We start from the raw sequence: 12776 nt of genomic DNA on the forward strand, positions 1-12776 counted from the left end.
CATTGTTCTTCATTTCCATGGTGAACCGTCCAAACCATGCACATGGTGACTGTTTCAGTCCATACAACGTCATTCGTAATTTGCATACTGTTCTAGTCTGAGTAGTATTATATCCAGGAGGAATGTCCATATACACCTTCTCCGTGAGTTCTCCATGTAGGAAGACATTCTTTACATCAAACTGGTGTAGTGGCTAGTCCAAATTAGATGCGAGTGACAATAAGACTCTGATTGTGTTCAATTTTGCAACTGGTGCAAAGGTTTCTTCATAATCTACACCATAAGTCTGTGTGTATCCTTTCGCCACAATTCTTGCCTTATATCGCTCTATAGATTCATTAGCGTTGTGTTTTATGGTAAACACCCATCTACATCCGATAGTCTTTTTTCCTAGTGGTAAAGTTTCCAGTGTCCAAGTCTAATTCTTCTCAAGAGCTTTCATCTCTTCCTTTATAGCTTGAACCCACTTAGGATCTTTAAATACTTCAGCAACCTTAGTTGGGATATGAATAGCAGACAACTGATGAACAAAGGCCTTGTGTGGTTCTGTTTGTGCCTAATAAATCACGGCCAAGAACTGACCAAGGGAGCCCATTTTCTCAACCCTAACACTTGCTCGTGAGGCTAAAACGCGGCATTTCGCCAAGATGTTTAGCCTTCCTAAAAAAGCAAAGGAAAAGTTGTGAAGGCATGATCATCTCGGCCTTGATTATAGGCCGAGGCCGAAGCCGAACAAAATCACGGCCAAAGGCACTAAGGTCAGATCATCAAGTGGCAGCAGGGTCCCACGCTTCATTTAATGAAGCAATGCCTCTGTTTATGGTAGCAAACCCACTGACCACGAATAAACATTTAATGCACGAGGGAAGGTGAGAAGTGATTGAAGTCAGGATTTGGTGACAGGAATCAGAGTGATTAGACACAGACATTCTCACAAGAATTCTTGCAGTTTGAGAGATTGGGTCACCAACTATCAGAAACAATAAATGTGTCTCCACGGCCAGAAGTGCAGAACCCACGATCAGGGCGGCGGCCGAGATTCACCGGGATTTATGGGGTCACACCACCATGCTTCACGATCCCAAATGTCGATTGGACTACCCACTTGCTCTAGTCAGGCTCCACCATGCAGATTTTTAGCCTCGATTACTCCTCCAAGAACTCTTCCTATAAATACAAGGCTCAAGCTACATTCACAGGGTTCAAACACCAAACAAAAGCCTCATACGGAGCAAATTATATTTTCCTGTAATGCACTTTCAATATCTTTACTTGCTTTCCTAGGAGTAGTGTTAGTTTGTAAGGAAAATTCATTCATCAATATATCATACGACCCTTGATTTTCAAGGCGCCGGAGCACCATCTCTGTTGCTCATTCATTCACCCCATATATCATACGACCGCCGCTCACTGAGCAGCGCGCCGGAGCACCGCCCAAAACCCACCATCAGCACCACTCCTAAACGGCCTTGTAGCTCAGGCCGTGAACCTTGCAGCCGAGATCAGTTCCTCTCTCGGCTACAATCGTTTGATTAGAAGACGAGTTCAAACAGGTGCACCACTTGACCATTCTATCCACATCAACATCTCGACGCACGGTAGACCGTGCTGGCACGCCCGCGCACAACCGCACCGCATCCAAAAGCAGGAAGCCACGTGTTAACGCACATCCCCTCGGCCCGGAACCCCAGGTCGTGAGATCTGCGCAGCCGACAGGTTCAGACAGCTTCTTAGTGGATACATGATTCGCAATTGGATACTTTGATGTCTTGCCAATATATAGTGAATAACGATTTAGTGACTTCCCATGATTTTTCCTGAAAGGTAATTGGTATCTCAGGGATATTTACAAGTGTAGAAGGAGTAGTTACCTCAGGGATATTCTCAGGAGATTGGTCTATTGGTACTGTTGAGTTAGAGGGGGGTTCTTCATCTTGTTATTCTGTATTGTCTGTAAGTGTAGGACTCGAATCAGAAACATCTTCGTAGGGATCAGGTGGAACAGGCAATTGATCACTATGAATAGGCAATTGATCACTTTTCGGTAGAGAGTAATCTTGTGCTCCAGACTCGGGCCGGTCGACCATTTCTATATAGAGGAGAATTTCTTCGTTTTCCAAGTTGCTCCAATTTTGCTCTTCACTTTGTATCTCTCCTTGAAGCGTAGAATTGGATGATGGGTCATGGAAGAACAACTCAGATTCCAAAAAGGTCACATCCAAAGTGACATAGGTACGTCGGGTAGCAGGGTGATAATAGCGGTAGCCTTTTTGATGAGTGACATAACCCACAAAAACACAATGAAGTGCACATGGATCAAGTTTGCTACGTTGATTTTTGTGGAGATGAACGAAAGCCACACATCCAAAGATTCGGGGTGTGAGTACCAAAACAGAGGGCAGGGGCCCGTGTTGTGCAAGCACTTGTAAGGGAGTTTTATAGGTCAATACACTAGAAGGCATGTGGTTGATCAGGTGAACTGCGGTGACAATAGCATCATCCCAGTGATGGCGAGGAACATGAGCGCCAATCAGAAGTGCTGGGCGGTTTGAAGATGTCGATTCTTTCGTTCAGCAACACCATTTTGTTGTGGTGTCTGAAGACAAGTTGTCTCATGGATAATTACATGTTGTTGGAAGTAAGTCTGAAAGTCATGATTGACAAATTTCCACCATTGTCTTTGCAAAGAATCTGTATTTGATCATTGAACTAAGTTTTTATCTGTTTGTGGAAGAACTGAAAACAGGAAAACACTTCAGTTTTATTGTTCAGCAAATAAAACCATGTCATCTGCGTACAATAATCTACGAATGTGACAAACCACCGAACGCTAGAAGGAGCAGTGATAGGTAAAGGTCCCTAGAAATCATAGTGAATTAACGTAAACGGAGTAGTACACTTGGTCATACTCAACGGATAGGGCACACAGTGACTCTTTGCCAAAATACAAGTGTCACATATGAAGTCAGAGTCCTTGAAGCCTGAAAATAAATCTGGTATAAGATGCTTCATATAACTAAAAGACGAATGTCCCAATCGACGGTGCCACAACCAGATTTTGCTTTTGTTTGCTATCAGAGGGATGCGTCACATTGTTAGCCATGCCAGGATTGAAGTCATCTACATAATATAGCCCCCCTCTCTTAGTACTACGACCAAGAATCTTCTTAGTGTGAATATCCTGAAGCAAACAAAAATTCAGGTAAATGAGTACACAACAATTCAATTGTTCAGTAAGCTGACTAACATACATCAATTTATTAGATAAAGATGGAACAAGTAAAGTATTAGACAGTGAGAGAGAAGATGAGAGTGCAACAGTGCCAGCCCCTGTCACATGATAAGTAACTACTAGAATCAATCTTATCCGAATCAATTATCCAACTACTAGAATCAATCTGATCCGAAGTATGGAATCTATAACCAGTACCATTACTGGTCGTATCGCGTTGTGTTCGATGTATGAGAGTAGCCCACCATTCAGGGTAGCCATGCAATTTAAAAGAAGTCTCATGAGTGTGTCTTGGATCACCACAATATGAGCAATCTCGTCCATGTGTTGGGGTTGTTAGTCGAGAAGTCATAATCTGTGCAACGGAAGATGCATAAGATACAATATGAATCCAGATTGGGATCTGAGCCTGAGTCGGGGCCGGAGTCAGAGTTGAAGTCAGGATCTGGGTCTGAATCAGAGACAAATTCGGGGTCGGGGTTATCATCGGAGTCATGGTCGGAGTCGTCGTCGTAGTCAGGGTCGCGGTCGGGGTCATCAAAATAGGATCTTGATTCAAGATCAAGTTCGGGGTCATCAAAATAGGGTCTTGATTCAGGATCGGGTTCGGGGTCAAAGGTTGCATCTGTAGGAGTTGAACCACTTGGGCACTCAACTCAGCTGTGGTTGGTTGAGAAGGAGAGAATGAGTCGGTGGTGCTACCTTCATGAGGGTTGAAAAAATCATCAACCCCTAATACAGCGACGGGGGTTTGAAACTAGAGTCAGCAATTCCAAGATCGCCGCTCTAATACCATGCTAAAATATGAAACCTAATATGAGAATATTTGTTTGTGGGAATTTTTTGTATGTTCTTCTCCTTGTAGGAGGTCATATTTATAATACAATGAAACCTGAATGTGCAAGTAAATAATAAATTCCTAAATCTATTTACAGTAGGAAATCAGGAATTAAAGTAAATCAATTACAATTATAATAGGAATTCTTGGTGTGTATGGAAAGTAAGTCAATAGTCCACAAGTCACGCCAACAACATTTACCATACAGAGAGCAGAACCAGAACTACATGATCCTCTTATGCCAAATAGAATGCAAGGGTAGAGATTTTCTAGTATCAATGCTTCTTGATTATTTGTATAACTTACAGCAGAATTTATACAAGGAGAAAGCTTGTTATTCAAGCTTAATATTAATTACAAGTAGGTAGATGGTAGTTGGTCTTGAGTCATAATCCTGGAGATTTGTAGCTGTTGTATTAGTAACCGGCACAAATTAATGTGCAAACAACCAATTAAAAATACCCGCAAGTGCACGAATCTATTGAGGTATAGATTATGTAAGTACGGGGTCGATCCCACGAGAAACTATCGGCTTCCTATAAGTTCTAATTTGAGTACGTAAAGAACACTAATTTAACACACCACACATGCACAAATGCAAAATGGAAACTAAAAATGACCAAAGAAAAGTAAGAGAAATGAAACAACACAAGAAACCAAAGAAAAATACAAACAGCACTTTCTATCACCCTTTTATCACCATTTGGATAGATTCGTTTCTCTGTTTTTCAGTTTTGACCTCTGTTCAGTGTTTGACCTATAACGTTTCAACCATTTGTCCAAATTTCACGTTCTTTATATGGTTGGATTCAGCACACAAAAACGAAGAATACAGCGCGGATCAAAATCCAAAACCAAGTACAAAAATAGACAAAAACCGATGACAAAAACACACCACGTTTCAAACAATGTAAACACACAAACACAATTTGGGGGGGGGGGGGGGGGGGGGGGGGGGGTTGGTTTGGTTCAAGTGACCTAATTCTAATGCATGAAAGTAAATGAACCTTAAATTTAAATGTGAATGACAGAGATGAGTTATCAAGGTGTGAAAGTACAATGTAACAAACACTAGGGTTTCGGAATCCACCCTAAACAATTCTACCCATGTTCATGGATACTCAAGTGATGAAATCTAAACGTGTTGATGAAGATGTTCGCAATCAAGACCAGTTCTAGTGGCTCAAGACGCATTGATTCTTTCTAATATACGTAAAGTGCAGTGCTAGTGCTACAATGCTTGTGCCTTCCCTATAACCGAATCTAGGTGTGCTTAGTACTTTGATTCAATTACAAGAAAAACCCATTAAGCTCAAAGAGAATATGAACACCACAAGAATCCTAATAGCATGATGTTTACATTAGGCATTCAAGAAACCAATTCACACGGATGATTCTTACTTCATCCATTTATTGCTTAGGACAACATGAAGATACACATAATCCCAACAATCTCAAGAAGCATGCTTTCAAATATGGCCAACCAAGGAAAAACACACATCAAGGATAGATTAATTTGGTGAATTGGAATTCATCAACAATATTTAGAAATTCATACACTCAAGCATCAAAACAATAAGGTTTTCATGTTTAGGGCTTCAACCTAAGCCCTAGCTATGGAGTTTAGCTACTCATACTTATTTCAAACACAAATTCAAAATAAAACTAGAAAGAGTTTACAAATTTTGTAAGTAATGAAAGCTCAAGGTCTTCAATGGTGGAAGTCTTCTTTTTCCTTCTTCCTTGGCTTCACCTTCTCTCCTTCCTTTCATAGCTCTTCAGCTCCAAAACCTGCTCAATATCTCTCCCTCAATGAATTCCATGTTCAAAGGCTGATGCACATTCCCTTTGCTCCCCTCTCTTTCCTCCTTTTCAGCTTTTACTTTTAATATTCTATTGCCAAAATCTTCACCCATTGTCTCCTTGTCTCCTTGCAAATAATGAAGTTTTGTTTTAAAGTATATTCCAAGGCTCCATTTGAGTCAGGAAATCCCACTTCAAATGTAATTCATTGTTACCAAATGGTGTGGTAACAAGTAGAAATAAGGTGCTATCAAATGGGGGTGAAAGCTGGCCCAAAACAGAATTTCATAGCTGTGGTAACATGCTGGATCAGCTGGATAGGCTATACTTGTCCAATGGAGCCCAATTTTGGACATGTTGTATTCAACATCAATTGGAACAAGTTTCATGAAGATCTTCACCTCATCCGAGTACCAGAGCATGCTGATCCAAGGCCAAGAAGTTGACCTACGAAAATGAACAAAAACAGAATTTATAACCAATAATGCACTTTTAGCTCATTTTCATTATAACCAAGGTAAAATCTAAGAAAACACATAAATGAAGTAAAAAGTTATAAAATGTCAAGAACTAACTCAAAATAATGGGTCAATAACATGATAAATTATGTGTAAAAATGAACCGAACAGTAGCAGCAGCCTTCCAAAGTTAAGCCAACCTAATTATTGCAGCCACCTAAAGTCAAGCCAACCTAATTAATGCAGCCAACCTCATTAATGCTACTAGCAAACAAACTAGCTAAAAAACTAGCTAACACTTCCCCTCAAGTTGGTGCAAAGATATCACGCATGCCCAGCTTGTCAAGTGAGTCATAGAAAAATTTACTGGATACAGTCTTTGTCAGAATATCAGCAAGTTGATTTTTTTAGTTTACGAACGGAAATTTAATCACACCATTTTCCAATTTTTATTTGATGAAGTGCCAGTCAACTTCAACATGCTTAGTATGGTCATGTTGTATCGGATTATGTGCTATCTCGATAGCAGCTTTATTGTCACAATATAGGTTCGTGGCATTCACTTGTTTAATTCCATGATCCTTTAGTAATCTCCGTAACCAAAGCAATTCACATACTCCTTGAACCATTCCCCTAAATTTACCCTCAACACTGGATCTAGCCACACCTTTTTGCTTTTTACTTCTCCAATGACTAAGTTTCCAACCACAGCACAGAACGTCTATCTGTGATAGAACCTGTCCAATCAGCATCAGTGTATCCTTCGAGATCCTTGTGTCTATGTTTGGAGAACATCAACCCTTTTCCAAGGGCAGTCTTCAAGTATCGCAATATCCGTATTACTCCATTCATGTGTGCCTCACTTGGTTGATGCATGAACTAGCTTACCACACTCATAGCATAAACTATGTCGGGGCTCGTATGGGACAGATAAATTAATCTCCCAACTAATCTTTGATACCTTTCTTTATCAGTAGGAGCTTGGTCTGGATACATCCCCAATTTGTGATTTTGTTCAATAGGTGTGTCAGTTGGCTTGCAATCTAGTATCCCTATCTCTGTCAACAAATCTAACACATACTTTCATTGGGATAGCAATATGCCATGTTTTGATCAAGCAACCTCTATGCCAAGAAAATATTGTAACTCACCCAGTTCCTTCATCTCAAATTCACTTGCAAGGAGCTTCTATAGAATCTGCATCTCTTCACTGTCATTACCGGTGACTACCATATCATCTATATAGATGATCAAGGTCGTAAGTTTTTTACCACGACGCTTCAAGAAAAATGTGTGATCTGAGTTACTTTGACTGTACCCAAATCGCTTCATGGAATCAGTAAATTTCACAAACCAGGCATGTGGTGGCTGCTTTAACCCATATATTGATTTTCTCAGCTTGCATACGGTATTGGGTCTAGATGTTATAGGGATCCCTGGTGGTACACCTCTTCTTGTATGTCGCTTTGAAGAAATGCATTTTTTACATCATACTACAGTAACGGCTAGTCAAGGTTCGCAGCCAAGGATATGAGAACACGTACAATGTTGATCTTGGCAACAGGTGCAAATGTCTCCTGGTAGTCGATTCCATATGTTTGTGTATATCCTTTGGTCACTAATCGAGATTTGTATCCATCTATGGATCCATCAGCTTTGTATTTAACTGTGAATATCCACTGACATCCAACTAGTTTCTTCCCTTGTGGTAAATGAACCATTTCCCACTTAGAATTCTTTTTCAGAGCTTCCATCTCAATAGCCATTGCTTCAGTCCACCTCGAAGCTGTCACAGCATCCTGCCACTTACTTGGAACACATATAGTAGATGATTGATTGACAAATGATGCATATGACTTTGACAATCTGTGAGTGGATACATGGTTATTGATGGGATATTTTGATTTAGCATTAAGGTCAGGGCAATATTGAAGCTTAGGTTTTCCCCTAGTGGTTCTTGGTGGAAGTGTATATGGTGTAACACTAGGTAGTTCAATGATTACCTCAGGTGTTTCTTCATCACTAGACGAATGATGCGATGGCAGGGCAGGAGGGATTGTATTTTGTAGTTGAATGTTAGGGACATCTGGATCACCATTAGGTACCATGGTCTTAGGGTTCTCATCGAGGTCAGGACAGAACGGGACTGAAATTTCTCCAGTATTTTCCACTCTGTGTAAAAGGGACTAGTCGCAAGTAGGGTGGCGATCGGTTGCCAAAGGAATTTTTGGATTGTCTTTGACTCTATGTAAAAGCGACCGGTCACAACTATGGTGGCGGCCGATTGCCTGGGGCAAATCTTTAGGTTTTTCAACATTTTCTTCAGTTTTCTCTTCAAATGATGTGTCCTTCTCTTCACTCCCCTTTCCCCCTGAAGAGAAGGGGACCTGGAAACCACAAAGTAGGCCAAATCTTCATGAAAAGTGGCATCCATAGTGACAAAGTGCTTTTGAGTATGAGGATAGTAACACTTGTATCCTTTTTGAGTTGATCCATATCCAACAAACACACACTGGATGGCACAAGGATCTAACTTACTTCGTTGAGAGAGGGAACATGAGCATAAATGACACAACCAAACACTCGAGGAGGCAATTTGAGAATGGTAGGAAGAGAGATATGATGGGCCAAGGTATCTAGCGGAGTTTGGAAATTTAAAACACTACTAGGCACTCGATTAATCACACATACTGCAGAGAGAAGAGAATGACCTCATAAGTAGTGAGGGACTGATTTATCAAGCATGTAGGCACGTGCAACCTCATGTAATTGACGATTCTTTCGTTCGGCAACACCATTTTGTTATGGAGTGAAAGGGGTGAAGGTTCAGTGGATGATGCCTTGGTCCTGGAAGAATTGAGCCAAGACACCATTCACATATTCCCCACCATTGTCAGACCGAAACACTTTGATGGATGCTTGAAACTGAGTGGTGATCATAGCATGAAATTCAGGTATTGTGGCGGTAACATCACTTTTATGGGCGAGCAAATATGTCATGTAGGTATAATCATCTATAAATGTAACAAACCACCTATTGCCATTGGAAGAGACTTTAGCAGGACCCCAAACATCAGAGTGAACCAAATCAAAACGAACTTCTGTTTTATTGTCACTTAAGGGAAAAATAGTTCGATGGCTTTTGGCTAGTACACAGGTTTCACACCGAAATTGAGGATTAACTAAACCACGGAACAAAGATGGAAACAAACGTTGAAGATAGCCAAAGGATGGATGTCCTAGATGATGATGCTAGAGCCAAATCTAGTGTTGGTTGCGAACTTGTGAGTTGGAACCATGAGTGTGAGCTGCCTTAGGTGGTGAAGAGATCGTCAAGGAATACAACCCCCCTCTCCGTTTACCACACCCAATCGTTGCGTGAGTTGTGAAGTCCTAAAAAACATAATGGGAAGGATAGAATGTGGCATAACAATTATGTGAGTCAAGTAATTTCCCAATAGACAACAAATTGCATTTAATGGATGGAACAAGTAGTGTATGAGTTAAGAATAAGGAATGGGAAAGTGATATAGTTCCTTCTCCAGCAACATGAAGGAGCCCCATTGGCACTAGTGATGTAAGAATAATGAGACTTAGAAGATAATGTGGAAAAAACATTAGAGTCAAAAGTCATATGATCGGTGGCATCGGTGTCAATTATCCATGTAGTGGGGCCATGTACCTGATTCGTGGTTGGAATAGGAGAGCAAGGTAAAAGATGGTGAAGCATCGGTAATCATGACACACGCTGCCTTGGGTGTTTGGTTGCAGGACTTGAGTGCATCCCACTACTCAGGATAACCATGAAGCTTAAAGCACTTCTCAAGAAGATGATTACCACCACAATGAGTGCACTTCTGAGTCCCCTTTGTATCATCAGTTTTGGGACCACGGGAAGGCAGGTCAGAGGACACACGGTAAGGTGGCCGATAGTGCTTGACTGCCATGGAACCTCCTCCAAGCATGGAGGATTGGCGATTATCTTCCTCCACCACAAGTGCATAAGCTTCAAGGACAGTTAGGACCGGGTTCATAGCAAGAATCCGACTATGAATTGAATCAAAGTTGGGATCGAGTCCTCCCAAAAAATCATACACACGATCAACCTCAAGTGCTTGTTAGTGAAGGGCCATATCATCAGCAAAGGTTATAAAGTACGTCTAACTTTTATTATTAAAATCTAAACAAAATAAGAGAATTGTTGAATTTCTTACTTACGATTTGCAGTATCTTAACTCAAAATGTCCAATTCTCAAGTATAGATGCAATAGTAACAATTGACGGAAAAAAAAAAAAAAAAAAGATGTGACAAACAAGCACTCTCTTCCTTGGTTTCATTAAAATTTTCATGTTTTTATTACAATTTATCTCATTTTTACCTATATTGATATTTCATCGATATTTTCATCGATATTTCGTCGATATTTCCTAAAGTCTTGATATTTAAGACCTTGATCACCACTAAAGCAAAATACACAGCTTTTCTATCTTGTGTTGGACGGCACCCCACTTGCCTAGAAAACCCAAAAGACAACAATCAAACCTCAAGTATAGAAAAGAGCTGAAGTGTACATAAGATAAATAGAAATTTCTAGAATTTTAAACCTGTGGTGGATAAGACAGTAAACCTAACAGTTGGGTGAGACTGGTTTTTTTGGTCTGAGTGGGTGGGATTGGTTTAATTTCCAACAACATGCACGTTCAATACATTATACCCACAGTTCATCCAACTAGACTTGGCCAATTGAGCTTAGAGGGGGCTTCTTGCAAAATATAAAAATAAAGGGAATTAGAGCATAAATACTATAGGTTCTCATAGAGCTTCTTGAAAATCATTTTCAAACTCCTGAACCAATATCAGGGGCGGTCCTACCCAAAGGGCAGGGTAGGCAGCCGCCTACTCCATTTTTTGCCAAACCAAATATTACCCAATACTTAATACAATTATATCTCTTCTGCCTACTCAACCCCAACCCACTCAAATGTTTCCCCTCCTTAACAAAAACAATGGCTCAGCCCACTCAAACTTTCTCATTTAACAAAAACAATGAAAGCAATATCAACTCAAATGCTCCAACCCAACCGACATTCTCCACTCCAACCCCATGGGCCATGCCCACTTATATTATACTTCAAAAAAACAATATGAGCAAAGCAAACCCTATTGATTTCAATTGACGGTGCCCTATTGATTTCAATTTAATAAATAAAATTCCCTCGTACCGTCGAATTTTTAAGGTAAGTTTCGCCTACTTGGCTTTTGAATCCTGGATCCGCCACTGACCAATATAGTCTAAGGTAAAAATCAAGAAATAAGTTTTAAATTACAGCTTTCACACATCAAGTTTTAATTGTTGTATATATAAAACTCTTGTATCCTCTTTCAATATTCAATTCAATTCATACACACAATATTAAATTATTTACAGAAAAGAAGAAAAAAAAAGTAAAGGCTTGGGACAAAGTTTAGAGAAGAGAGAGAGACAGAGTTTAGTAAAGGCTTGGGACCCTTCTGTTCCCTAGTGGCTCCGCCACTGCCTTCAGAGCAACTTTTTTCAACTTCCATCTAGAAGATTGCCTAAATTTGAGGTCAACACCGCACAAAAAACCCAAACAAATCCAATGTCCTAGACTTTTTTTTTTTTTTCATTCCTAACGAAGATATTTAGTGGAGGTGAGCCCTTAGTTTTTGTCTTTTGTCGGGCTGCTGATCAGCTTCATTCTATGAATATTTTGGCATTGCATTAGCCATTTTTACTTTTCTACGTCGGCAATGTGATTCAAGCTTTCACTTTGGCTTATAGCAATTAGCGAAAAAGCAAACGTAGGACAGGCTGAGATCAACTTCAGCGCAATTTGTTTTAGGCTTATTTTTTGATATACCTCTTGAAAATGTATTTGAGTCTCATTTTGCCCTCTGAAACTCATTTTGTCTCATTTTACCTCATTTTTCCTACATTGTTGTCTCCCTTTACCCCATTTTTCATAAAATATAAAAATTAAAAATTCAATTTTAAAACTTAGAATCCATAAAAATATTGTAAATAATTAAACTACAAGGAGGAGAAGAGTTTAAACCCGAGACCACCGGTGGGCAAGTTAAGACCCTTTTTCATTTGGCTAGATCCCATTGGCGAACTAGCGTGGCTTATATGATTTAAATTTTAAGCTAATAACTTTAGCTAGCCTATACGTTGAAAAATTTATGGTTCCGTCCTTACATGAGAGCATGTATGGATGTTTAATCCGACACGTAGATAGCTAACTCTAATACCATAAAGGAAGTTGTGATATTACCCGAAACCAAGCAGGTGCTGCGCATTAACAGTAAAACAATTTGCGCTGAAGTTGATCTCAGCCTGTCCTATGTTTGCTTTTTCGCCAATTGCTATGAGGCAAAGTGGAAGCTTGAATCACATTGCCGACGTAGAAAAGTAAAAATGGC

The sequence above is a fragment of the Prunus avium genome, chromosome 3, assembly GCF_965620075.1.
Source record: "Prunus avium chromosome 3, drPruAviu1.hap1.1, whole genome shotgun sequence".
Classification (NCBI taxonomy): domain Eukaryota; kingdom Viridiplantae; phylum Streptophyta; class Magnoliopsida; order Rosales; family Rosaceae; genus Prunus; species Prunus avium.